At 40.8% G+C, this 14059-nt stretch overlaps 1 protein-coding gene across 12 annotated transcripts in view; it reads right to left on the bottom strand.

Moving 5' to 3' along the window:
* The window catches only part of NTNG1 (netrin G1), a 147457-nt gene that overhangs the window by 113935 nt on the left and 19463 nt on the right, over positions 1–14059 (bottom strand). The gene's annotated exons all lie outside the window — the stretch shown is intronic.

The following is a 14059-nucleotide window of genomic DNA, read 5'->3' as shown; positions in this document are numbered from 1 at the left end:
GTCTGTTCTGGCTGGAAGGGCTCTCAGCAAGTGGTGATTGTCAGAGGACGATGCTGGCAGGAAAGAAATGGATTGACTGATGTTGAGTCTCTGCTGGCGCTGGTGCTACTGCCATGGATGTGCTCTGGAGCTCCTCAGTGGCAGTGCTGTGTCTCAGTTGTGCAGTAATGTTGGTTCTCAAGTTCTCAAAGCTCAAGGCTTGTGAGGTTGTGTGCAGAGCCCTCTTGGCTCACCAGGGAAAGCTGCAGCACTTCAGGAAACACAAAAGGCAAGCCTGGGGCAGCTGCAGTAGTGTGTCCAAGGTGCTGGAGTATCCACCACCAGAATAGCTCTTTCTTTCCTAATTTAAAATTTGATATGTACTGTGAAAGAAAAAAATCCTTCAAGCAATATGTGTTTAATGCCTTGTTAGTGAGGGACTTTAAATAAGTTGACGTAAAAAAGGACTCTCTATTAATCCAAGGTTACCCTACTTCACAAAAGAGCTAAGAAACTGCACTTGGTGTCAGATGCTCTGAAAGCACCTGGCTGCCATGCAAACTGTTTTCCAAGAAATTAAAAGCATACAACCCCTCCAATAAGTGATGGAAAATATCAATTGTCAGAAACTTCCCAGAAAAGTTTCTTCCTTGATAAATTTGAGAATCTTCACGTTGTATTTTGCTTAATGCTGATTTCAAAGTATCTTACCTTAAGCTCTGAGGGGTTTGGTGCCTACTGAACGTTTTGTAAAGTATTTTCTGTGGTAAACCAAAGTTCTTTCATGTCTATAAAAGAACTTAAGACAGCACTGTGTGTATGAAGCAGAAACTTCCATGGGAAAAAAATGTCGTAACATTAAGATGCAAAAAGAATAGGATAAAAACACTGGAAATACTGAGATGTCACTCCATAAATCATTGTTGTACCCTCTCTTAAAATATAATTTTGTTTGCCTCACCTGACACAGGACATTGCAGAAATAGAAAAGACTCAAGATCATGTGATAGAAATTAAATGTCTGGACTGACTGCCACAGGAGAAAAAATGAGAGCATGTTTAGGGAGAACAGTGTGACTTGCACAAAAGTACTAAATGAGGGGATCTATTTGTTATTTAACCTAATGAAATGAGGTAAATCAGTGGAACAGGCAATATATTTTTAATTAATTACTGATGGAGCTTAATCCTATGATGTTTAACTGAATGCCTGGGCAATGCAAAGAAGGTGAAAAATGTGATGCAGAAACGCATCAGCACCATTTAGGTCAAGGTAGATTCTGGACTTATGTTGGTTGTAGCAGAAGCAGTACTGAAATAGAATAAAATGGCTATTTAAAACCTGAAAAGAAAAAAACCAACAACCAACTGCTTCAAACCCCATCTTCAACCCTCAAAAGGTCAAATTCAGCCCCAGAACAGCAGGTACAAAGTATACACAAGTTGAATTTGGTGCTAGAAGTGTATGACTTTATCCTTCATCTCCAAGGTTTTACTGTATTTTTAAAAAAAATTGTTAAAAGCTTGGACTGTGTTGTTATTCTCAGCACAGTCCCATAGGCTTTAATGTGACTATCATATTTTATTTGTGCATTTTAGTCAAATGCATTAGTCATGTATCAGAGATGACCTTGTAAGGGATAATGTTGAAAGCAGGAGAATATTATATTATGAAAAGTAATTTAATTAAAATGATAAAAGTTAATAAAGACAGAGCATTAAATAAAAAACAAGCTCAGGGAAGGCACCAACTCTAAATGGAAATAGGCAGTGAGTATTGTCATTCTGATGTATTTTTGCTCTAAGTATGTCCATTGTTATGGGTATTTGCAAGTGAACGTAGTTAGCATGTTCCACATTGTCGAATACAGGATAATCTACACACGAACTCTTTTTCTTGCAATATTAAAAAAAAATTTAAAATGCCCATTAGAAAATACTTAATAGCAACTGCAGAATACAAACCAACTGAAAAAGGAAACAAAAATAAGAAATGACCACTTTTCCTGAGAAGGCATGGTGGACTTGGTTGTCTGTCTGCATCAGTGCTGCAGGACTGGGAGGGACAATGCAAAGCTTGCTGTAGAATGCAGGCTCTAGCCTGTTCCCTTGGCTGTGGGATGGAAAACAGCTTTCACGTGCTGGGGATGGTACTGGAGGTGCAGAGCAGCTGTGGCTGTTTATGATGCTGAGCAGAGCCAAGGGGAGCGCAGGGTTAGCAGGGCTCTTGCACCGCCCTGCAGGAGGGGCAGTGGCAGCGCTGTTTGTCCCAGGGGTCACCTTCTCTGTCCAGGTTGGCCGAACCAGGCTGGCCCTGCTCTCCTACCAGAGATGTGGGGTTGTGCCTGTGCCCAGAGAGCATCTGCTCCTCCCCTAGGCAGAGCTGTGTACACAGGATACAAGCAGGATGCGGAGGTTGTGTTTTTCTACTGGAAGCCCAAAGAGAGGAGCCAAGAGGTGTATTTATATCCACTGCCAAAGCAGAGAAAGAAAATGTACAAAATTCTGGTCCTAACTTACATTAAAAACTTAGAAAATGCCATCATTACAGTCTTATGTACAATATGGCCTGAGGATGTGACCGTGCCAATTTGCACATCCTCAGGAAAACCAGTGATTATCTCAACATGGTTAGAAGAAAAACTCCTGACAAAATAGAAATAGAATGAAAAAACTCGATAACACAAACACCACCAACACATATGAATCTGATTAAATGCTGCCCTCACTGAGGAGAACAGTGCTTTATGTTCAGAAGATGTGCTATGCCCTGAATGAACACTCGAGCTATTTAATCCAAATATGGTTAAAATGAAAATTGTGTTACCCCTTTTTAGCCTAAATGGTGGGCAGAGCTTGGCACAGGGAGGCTGCCTTTGGAAACGTGCCGGTGGCGTGTCAGTGCCGCTCTGCAGCGATGATGTGATTGCGATTAACGAGCGGCACTGTGAGGGGGATGCTGACTGTAAAGAGCAATCCCATCACCTGACAATGGCTCTGCGATGAAATCTCTTACACAGATTAAAGAGGGAAGGGCAATAACTCATCAGAAAAAGCAGAACTGTCTGCTTAATTACTTGAAAAATGTCTGAGCCACTACCTTTTATGACACCTGGTGGGTATAAACATGTCCACGGTTTTAATTAATTTTCCCTCTTCTTTCATTGCACCTGTATAGCCTGGAGAAATGCAATTCCAATGAAATTACAATTGCGCATTTCTATATGAGTTTGAAACACACTTTGGCAATAACCAAAAAATGAGGCATTTCCATGGATTTAATTAGAGACAGGAAGTGTACTGGGAAAAATACTTCCCAACAATTATAATTTTTCCAAATCAAGCCACAGTGCAAATTGCCTTCTCTTAATTCATAAAACTTAGCTTTTAGGTGTCCATTTTAATTTAAAAAGATAATGGAGGAGGCTTTTCTCTGGAGTGAAGTAGAGTTATGGTGAAAATCCATCTTGGCATTTTGAAAGCAGCAACAGCATAAGCTCATACTTTTGACCTTGCAGTCCTGCTAGTCTCATTTAAAATTGATGAGTGAGACCCTTGCATTTGTTCTGCTGAAAACAACACTTTTTATAATGACTTTTATAAACATACCACTAATTGTGGTGAAATGCCAGCTCTGCAGAAAAATGAAAGGAGCAGAGGTCTCTCTCCCCCCCCCCTTTTTTTTTTTTTTTTTTTTTGAGGCAGGAACAGGTTTGCTTCCATTCTTTGGGGACACGAACCACTGACTTGTCAAGCACAGCCTGACAAGCAAAGCTTAAGCAAAGATACCTTGTATGTTCCTTCTTTCATATCACTCTAGGGAAGTCATGGTTATGCTGGTCTAAAGCAGACAAAATTGAGATAAAACCCTAAATACAAATTCTGCATAGAAATCAAGTGTTCCCTAAAACTCACAATTACTCAGACACAACAGGTAACCCTTCTAGAGCTGAAGTCTTTCACTCCTTTCCTGCATTAGTCTGTGAATTTGTAAAGAAAGCAATTGCTTTAGAGGTTGTAATGGTTTTAGTGGATGAAATCGGGACAAATTAAGGACGCAGAGTAAATAGTGGGGGAAGCAGAATCCAAAATGTGCAGGAATAGTGCAGTCACAGCAATACAGTATTGACATTTCTATCAATCCTCAAGCTTCACTGCCTGGGAGTTTGGGTTGGTGTAGGACCAGCGCTTGGGCAGTAGCCAGGATCTGCAGTGTTCCACAGCACTGCTGATGAATACAATGATGGCCTCTGGCATGGCTAATGCTGACCAGAACATTTTCCATGGGCCCTAGCAATAAAAACACAAACCTTCTGAGCTGCTGAGGAATGCTTGAAGCTCACCTCTAAATTTTATTGGTGTCTCAGTCATTAAATTTCTCATTCTATGGACAGGTACTTCATAGTAAATGTAGTTGTAGTTTCTTAGAAACTCACTGACTGATACTGTTTGATAGCATGTTCATACAGATGTTTAGCTAGGTCTTATTTTATGCCATCAAGCACATTACACTTGTTTTAATTTTTTGCTTCAAAGGCTTAACATCTGGAAGGTACCAAATTAATAACTGGGAAAATGTCAGTCCAAGTATACAAAATACTTTTAATGATGATATTTGTATCTTTGTCATGCAGAAAAAAAACAAAACCCAATATACTGATAGTAATCAGATTCAAAGCAGCACAGCATGAATTTTCAAGGTTTTTTGACACCATTTTTAGCAGCATTTTGGATTCCATGTCTTCCCCTCTCCAGAATGGCTGTGTTTATCATTTAACATGGCTAGAAAGCTCACAAGTATTATTAGGTACACAACATTGTTTAGTGTAAATGCATTGAATTGTTTGGGCCTATGATGTACCAGCGCAGCCAAATAACTCTAAGATGGGTGTGTCTTGGAATGACCAGTATATCCCTTGGGAAGCAGGCATCTGAAATCTCCATATGCTTAACTGCCCTGAATAAAGCCATGGCAAACCTGGCATGTTGAGGAAAGAGACATTACAATTTGCTGCTTAGGAGGAATATAGCAAAAAGCCAGGTCCAGAAGATGTCTGTTCCTTTGAGCATGTTGCTCCTTCCAGTGCACGTCATGCTGAGTATCTGTCCGGACAAACTCTGTTTGCACTGGCATGGAAGACAATGCAGAACTGGACCCTTGGTTTTAAACCTGAGGGGCTGGGGGAGGAAATGAGGTTGCTGTAGGGCAACTGATCAGCAAGAGGAGAGGCTGTAAGTGACTGAAGTTGAGAACTGTGAGTCAAAAGCAGGACTGCAGGGAAGGGAAACTGTGATTGCAGGAAACATTCTGCAAAGAATGACTTAAAGCAAACAGGATCTGCTGTACCTCCTGCCTGTCAGGTGGATTAATTTGGAAAGTCACACTTAGGCTAAATATGTTTCCACTGTATTTAGTTGCACAGAGCAGAGAACTGAGCTAGCTATAAATCTGTTGTTTAGATGTTCTTGTGATAACAAAAATCCTGATAGCTTGGGTAGCAGACGCGTTGCTTTGGCAGTGCAGTGCTCATCATGGGCTAATTGGCCTTGCTGACAGTGGACTGGCTCTGCCAGATGATTCATAGCTTCCATGCTACATCGCTATCATATCACTGTGATAGTCTTTCCTGTCCATCTTCCTAGTTAAACTCTCTTTGAGGCCCTTCCTATACTGTGTTTTGATTGCAGCAACAACCTTTCTTCTGGCCTTGACAAATGCAATCTAGGTCTATTGATAACCATCCAGAAATCCAGAATGCTTCTGCTAAGACTGTTTTTCTAGCTCATTGCATGCTCTTGTTGCACTTCAGCACCAGCTACTCCTGTATCTCATCTGCCATCAGCCGTTTGCGCTCACTTTTGAAACCTTTCACTGCCTGTTCCTGCCACACTCATCACCTCCAGTTTGGTATCAGTCAGTCAGTGCTGCCCTCATAGCACTGCTTGATGATAAGAGCCTTTACTCCTTACCTGTTTGTTTTTTACTTACACTTTTTTTTTATCACAGAGGAACCCTTGTATTTTCTTCCATGCTGTTTTTCACACTTGAGAGGAGTTCTCCATAAAACTCAGTAAAATGAGATAATTAATCTCCTTAAAGGGCCCTCCCCCTCTTTTTCAGCAACTGGAAATATGGTACTAAATATTAATTGTGTGCTGTGTTGCAACTAGTATCTTTCATGCTGACTAGTGTGGATTCCTTACTTCCCTGGACTTCAAAACTTGTCCACAGAATGAGAGCTTGCATTTGGGGTAGGGAATCACCCAGATGTTTGGACAGCATGCAGTTAGCACAAGAAGGGCTCATAAATACATGTTACCCTAAATAATACCATTGTATAAATATTTTTACAGTGACAGCATAGAAAATGCTCACTTGGGAATCAACCAGTTAAACCCCCATCTTCAGTAAGTTTATGGAAATGATGCATCATTAAGTGCCGACGCAGAGTGTGATATTACTTTCTGCCTGACTTCCCCTGCAGACTCCCACAACTTTTTAGACATTGTTGCCACTGTTCTTATGCTATTTGATATTCAGAGAACTCTGATTACCTTGTGACAAAGAAAGGATGAGAAGTGTGGAAAGGGTTTCAGAAAAAGAAACTCTGGACTGCTTGGCTGAAGGAGACATATTGAGAAATGATAGATACAAATAGATTAAGTTGCTGTAATAGCCCCATAAACTTAAAAAAAAAAAAAAAAAAGAAAGAAAAACAACTAACTGGAATGCCTGAGTTATAGCAGTCATCTCCTAAATTTAGCTGGCATGGCAAATAAGTGCTATTCCTTGAAAATTACCACTGTGACTGACTTCTAACAATTTTATATGAAAGCAGGAACTTTAATGCTCCATGATCTCCTGTATAGCCTATAAAGCACTAAAAAAATATATAGTTAATTCTTTTGAAGGTACCTGGAGTGAACAGTGAGATGGACAAAGAAATATGAAGTATGGTTTTCTATAATTTTCTTATATTAATTTTCCTCTGGAGACCTCTTAATCACAGTATTCAGAAGGAGCTTGCACACTAAAGCATTTAGAAGCAGTGCACTGCTGTGGGAAGTTGAGTGCTCATCCATGGAACTGGTGTGAGCTGAGGTGCAGGTGCTGGCTCCTGTTCACAGCATGTTACTGCAAGTACATGGATTGTCACAGGCACTGCAGGTGAACAAGAAGATCATGGTATAAATCATTTTATTTGAGTCAGAGGTCTCTGGGTTTTGGAGAGTACCTCATGATGCATTTGCTCTACCACACAAATATTAAGTGCAATGAAAGTCTGTCAGAGGCTGCATTTCTCAAGAGCAGTCCTAAAACTCTGTGCTTCAGCTCATGGTAAGAAACTGTAGTTTAATCAGCTACCACTGTACACATTTATTTCTGGTCATTGCAATTTAGATTAGTTCATGCCTCTATAGGATTTCTGTCAGGCATCCTGGTTACAAGTGAGTCATTGCTCTGGAGAAGGGACCAACTCCATGCACTCACAGATATCCACATTTATCACGGCACAACACCTACAAACGCTTAGGTCTCCTGTGAAGGGCAGGAAGCAGCACTGATTTATGTGCTATGAACTCAAAGGAAACATCATAAAGAGAGTATTTTAAACTTAAAATAATGCTATTCTTAGCTGGCAAGACTTGTGATTTTGATCCTTCTCAGATACACAGCCAACAGTGAGCTATCTGGCTGCACAAATGCCCCCGCTTTTCTTCTCTTGGTTAAATCTGTGATTTGAATGCACACTCCAGTCCTCAGGAACATTATGTAGATTTGCAAAACTTTCAGAAAGACTTCCTGTCCATTAGCCACTGGCTGCTTTGCAAAAATGCATAAAGATAGGGTTTTCCTCTTGTAACAGATGTAAGCTCCTTGCACTGTTGTTCAAACTGCTTGAAGGAAAGCAACATTCCTTTCCTCCTTTCGCTGAAATAGTGGCATCTCTCAACATAAACTGAAAATACACTTGGAACTTAATTTGATGCAGCTCTCACAATTTCATATGCGAGGGATGAACAAATGAGGATCAGCTTTTTGTAATTAGTGAGGCATACTAGAAGGACCACAGCCTGTAAAGTTTTCTGTGCTGCAAATGACTAATGTTCTTGTAGTACCAAGAAGCACTTAAGGTCTGTGTCCAGTTCTGGGCCCCTCACTTCAGGAAAGACTTTGAGGAGATGGAACATATCCAGAGAAAGGCAACAAAGCTGGTGAAAGGTCTAGAAACTAAGTCCTATGAGGAGCAGCTGAGGGAGCTGGGGGTGTTTAGGCTGTAGTAAAGGAGGCTCAGGGAAGACATTTTGCCTTTAAGATGACCTGAAAGGAGGCTGTAGCCAGGTGGGGCTTGGCCTCTCTCCCAGGCAGCCAGCAACAGGACATGAGAAAATTACTTCAAACTGTGCCAGGGGAGGTTCAGGTTGGACATCAGGAAGAATTTCTTCTCTTTAAGGGTAGTTAGCATTGGAAAGAGCTTCCCAGGCAGGTGGTGGAGTCACTACTCCTGAAGGTGGCACTTAGGGCCATGGTTTAGTTGACAAGGTGGTGTTCAGTAATAGGTTGGCCTCAACTGTCTTGGAGGTCTTTTCCAAACTTAGTCATTCTATGATTCTGTTCTGTCTGAAAGGTGTTAAAAAATTTATTTCAGTTGTCATTCTTGAAGCTTATTTGAAATAAATTCAGTTTTTAAATTTATGAACATACTGTAGGAATTGTTACCTAGAGTGTGGAGCAAATTAATGTATTTTGGTTTCCAGTTTATGCTCATCACAAATGAAGAGGGAGAAAAGTAGTCCTAAAGAGCACTTCATTCTGATTAAGACTTGGAAGAACTCTAGGCATAATTTAGAGCACCCTGTAGGGTACTCTAGCTTGGCTTGTGTTGGTCACAAGTCCAGCATTCTGACTGTCTGGAAGGGTTTTTCTCAGGCCTGCTCCATGTCCTCCAGCTGCTGGCATGATCATCTCCTCAATAAGCTTTTGAAATAGGGGGAGGATCAAAGAGCAGATGCCATTGAGCTGATTTTGCCAATCCTCTACCACTGGAAGAATTTTTCCTGTGACAGTGAAAATCTTCTGCTCCATCCTAAGACAAACCAAAAGTTGGGGTTTTTTTTTTTTGTCTACTTAACATGGTGAAGGCAGTATGGAGAAACTAAACCAGGGTCTAGATGCTTCCACAGTGACTTTAGTAGGCTTGCTCTAGACTCAGAGGTGCTACTGGCAGTGCAGAGAAGCCCATGGCAGATAAAATAGGTGGTTCGTAATGAATGAGGCAGAACTCTGCAGTAAATTCATCAGGGACACTGTGGCAAGCCCCAAAAGGGAAAGAGGTCTAATATCCATTGAAGAGTGATGATAAAAATAAATTTTGAACAGCTGCTCTCCTCAGTTTGCACTAGACAAGGACATTTTTAAGGGTAAATATTGTTTAGAATAATCTAAAAGCTTCTGCATAATGAATTATGCACCTTTTCTGCAATACCCTTCAGAATAGCTACCCTGAGTTTTATCACAGGACTGCCCAAAACCATTTTCCTAAAAAATCATTAGAAAATACATTCTATAGTTCAAAATCTGGACAAAGTGCTTTAGCAAACTTCACAGCAAAGCAGGAGCAGGCTGCTGGGTGAGTGGTGACAAGGTGTTTCATAACTGAGGATCTGCAAACCCTTGCTGACAGCAAGATCAGCACAGTGGGACCAGTGTTCAAGGAAAGATATTTTAAGTTTGCCAGAAATTTTACGGCTCTTGTACAACCCAAATCGTCATAGAATCAGTTAAGGCAATTTTTATTTCTGAAGGGCAGCATCTGGCCTACTTGGCATGCTTTAAAATTTCAAATGTGTATTTTTCAAAGCAAGAAGCGTAACAAAAATATATAATTTAAACTGGCAGAACATTATACTTTGGATGACATTTTGTAGTTAATAACAATTTAATATAGCATAAACTGTACTTCTGGTGCAACCTAGAAAAGCATCACACAGTTTAGAACAGGCATGCTAAAAGTTCATTTCAAAGTGGTGGTGCAAGCAGGCTCTGTGGCTCTTGCAGGAGCAGTAGCTTCTGCGTTATTGTTAGTGACTGGTTTTAGCATTTGGTACTTGTAAATGGACAAGATTCCGAAATCAAAAGGGAATGTGAGGGGTAACACCTTGCTCATGGCACTGCAAGATTTATACCACAGTTTTGTCTGTTCCCTAAATCAAAGGCCGTACAAACTTTAGGAGACTTGTACCAAAGAGCCTGCCTGGGCCTTTGGCTCGTGTCCTCATTTGCACAGAAAGCCGTCCCTGTGGCTGAACCCGACCTCGCCGGGTGCAGGAGCAGCTCGTGCGTCATTTGCCCTTCCTTCCCCTGCCCTGCTTTGCACTCTGTGTCACTTACATTCCATTTTCCTTCCATCGAGTGTCCAAACATAATCTGGACATGGCTTGGAGAGCTAAGCTGTGCCTGAGCAATGCAACTGAGCACCAGCTGCCTTTGTTTGTCCTCAAGTACCATGATACTCCTCCACTCAGTACATTCTGGAGAAATCTGGGAGGCCCCTCACTGTGCCTGGGAATGGCCAGACCCTGGGACATGCACACACCCTGCAGGCTGGAGGAAAGCCAGACTGGCTAATTCCTCATTTGTGTCAATGTAGTTAAGCTTCTTCCTAATGATATTTTGACCTGGGCAGAGAAGAGGAGCCATATGGCATCTTCCACCCCTGACAACAACTGCGGTTAGTGTAATCAGCACATTAGCTAGGTGATTTGTTTAGATTCAGCTGTCACTAACTTGTGGCAAACTCAATTACAATTAAGTTGTGTATTAGGTAGACTCCTAATATAAACTGGTTTCATTTTCATATGCCATTTCAATTATATTTTCTGCCATAACCCTGCTTACAGATGAAGTGTCCTGACTAACTCTTCCTCAGGGTCATTGCGTTTCCTACTTTTTAACTCAGGAACTGAATTTGTCTAGCATGGCAAATCAAAGAGCTACAGCATCAGCCAGAGAGCCATGCAACAATTTAAAAAAAATAATGCACAATCATTAGCCTTAATACATCCCTAAATCAGCCTTCAGAGCCCCACTTTTTAATTGCTTTAGACATCTGTGTTTCAATTGTGGTCTAAGCTATTTAAAATGGTGGCAATGTCTTTCCTTAGTTTTGGACAATATGCAGCCAGTGCAGCAGCAGGTGTAAAGGAGGGCTTTGAAAGTCACAGAATCACAGAATATTCTGAGTTGGAAGGGACCCACTAGGATCATCGACTCCAGCTCTTAGGTGAATGGCCAATACAGGGATTGAACCCACAACCTTGGTGCTGTCTGCACCATGCTCCAACACTGAGCTAATAAACCACTGTTTGTTTTTGCAATCTGCTGTCCTTGGAGGTAAATGATGTTTCATGGAATGGCTCTGGGTTGCAGCAGCAGTTGAAGGTGTTTATGATGTAGGTTTTCTCAAAAAGTGTTGATGTAGTAATGATACTTGTTTAAGTCCTTTAAAATTCCCAATTTCCCCAGACACTATCCTGTGTTTAATAACAGGATGAAAGAGCCCAATAGTACTAACCCCCATCCTGCAAAATGAACCTTCCTTCCCCAACACCCTGAGGACAGAACTGTGATATCCTCTCCTTTTTGCAGTATAGATTTCTGAATCAAATATTAATGCTAAGCATAATGTAAATGGGTTCATAAAGCTTAGAAGAGAGAGAGACAATGTTGATGGTTATCTAGGGCTATACTATTTCTCAAATTTACTGCATTAACATGTTAGTTAACAGAGGGCATGTAGCACTTAAAAGCTTACTGCTCAAGAATACTGAATGGCAAAAAAAACATAGATGCTGTCAGATCACTGCAGTTGATTTACAAGCTTTTGGTTTTGAACTATAACCTCAGAAAAACAGCGAGAAAGATTGCAATAATCACAAATAATGATCAAGCATTGAATTATGGCTTTGATAAATGCTTTCAAAATTGCAATGATAAACAAATTAGCACTCTTTTACTGTGCAATAAATAGGCACAGCTTGCTATTAAAAGAACAAAAGGATCTAGTTTCTGTAGGTATTTAGGGTAAGTGTGGGACAAAATACAGGGCAGCAGACGATGGAGACTTAATCCCAAATGAACACTATGGATATCATTCAAAAATTCAGCAATTCTCTGAATTGTCTCCATCCCCTGCCTGGAATGGAGGAGACCAGAATGAGATGCAAATCAGTGCATTTATCTAATGAATAATGCAAATGAGTGTTCCTCTTATGGCATGGCAGTCTGCAGGAATCCTCTCTGCCTCACCTCACATTTCGTGTGGATTTAAGCACCATGTGTCAGAAGAAATTAGAGAACAGAATTGCCAAGAAATGACAAAGCCTTGGAGCCCCAAGTCAGTGCAGACAGCAAGGTACATTAAGATGCATAGTAGAGAGGAGGAGAGAGCAGACATCTCATTAAAATGAAAATGTTGCTATTTTTCCTTCACCTTGTTAATCAAATTGTATGACAACTTAATCAGCAATTATTTCTGTGGCTACTAATTAGAAACATCCTCTAAAATGATACCAAGGTGGGATCTCAAAAACTTGCCAAAATCTTTGTTTGGCTAATTTTTTTTAATGCTGGTGTTATTTTATCTCTCTGGTATCAGTTAACTGCATCAGCATTTTTCTCATAGCATCACAGAGCATACTGCATCTTATCCATTAGTCACAAGCCTTGCTGTAACTTTCCCTTAGCATCTAACATTACCCTCCAAAAATATACTCAAGCAAACAAATCTGAAGGCATGCAAGCCCTGAAAATCAACTCCTCCCGCCCCCCCCCCCCCCCCCCAATCATATTTTGTCTGAATGTGTATGTGATTCAGAATCCAGGATGGATTTCATCTGCTTCATTAAAACCTCTCAGCATGTAGACCAGCTATGCTGCCGCAGCTGGCATCAAGTCCCTCCTCTTCATCATTGCACTGAGTCTTCAATCTGGGGATTTGTGAAATTTATGCTTTTCTGACTGGTACTCTCTTAAAATACAGAGCTGGTATAGCCAAATGAACAAAGCCATTTGTTCCCTGGACAACTTCTTAGTTATCACATACAGAGTAGTAAAGGACAGGGAATGCACAGAAACCAGAGGTCTGAGAATGCAGTTTGGCCAGGTTCTGTGAAGTCCAGTTCAGGGTGGAGGGAAATTGCCTCCCCCTTGGAAAGGGAAGTGCACCTCAAAGTTCTGAACTGTAAAGCTGAGAAATTGTTTTAATCACTGAACTTTGGGGTGCCCATTGTGTATATGATGCAATGTTAGGGCTGTGTTCCCATGGGTCACTGAGCCATGAACCAGCAGGCAACAAATTGTTGGTTTGGTTCAGTGACCCATCAAAGAGATAATTCTATGTATTAAGCAAAAAAAGAGATTACAGATATCTTACTACATGCACTTCCAGGAAATGTGAAAAATAACCCAAACCAAAAAACAAAACTAAACTCCAACCCTTTTTTCTCACAAGCTGACAAAGACATCATCGTTATTTATAGTTGTGCTTCAGTTCATCAGTTGGAGGCACACTGCAGAAGATGCTAAAGCACTAGCGACATTGTACTAAATTAAGAGCTTGCAGTTTTTTTATAATAGTTGAAAGCAAAGCTATTTCTCCACTGGGCAGCTTGTTGCAAACTCCACAATGCTGGGAAAAAATGGTGTATTATTTTGATGGATTTTCTCTCAGGTCAATCCTAGTGAATCAAGGGGGAATTGCCTGGGATGCAGGTCTACAAGGAATTTGGTGTGAACTCCATGAAAATGCGACTTGCAGCCAGTAGCATTTTCACTCTCTTAAATTAGAAGAACACGGGTAGGTTCTCTGCTCCTGTTGGCAGTTACCATGCCAGAAATATACAGAGAGTTTAGGTTTCTTATAGCAAGGGCAATGGTAGCTACAGCGAAAAAAACACTGTTAAAGCAAACTAAGACGTTGATTTGAAGCAAGGAGACAATTAAAGCACAGCCTTTCTGGAAGAGTAATAAAAATGTCACTGCAAATGACAGATTGTTACAAGTCCTTGGCTTCTTCCT

This window comes from Zonotrichia albicollis, chromosome 8 (assembly GCF_047830755.1).
Source record: "Zonotrichia albicollis isolate bZonAlb1 chromosome 8, bZonAlb1.hap1, whole genome shotgun sequence".
Classification (NCBI taxonomy): domain Eukaryota; kingdom Metazoa; phylum Chordata; class Aves; order Passeriformes; family Passerellidae; genus Zonotrichia; species Zonotrichia albicollis.
This window is presented reverse-complemented; position numbering and strand designations above follow the sequence as displayed.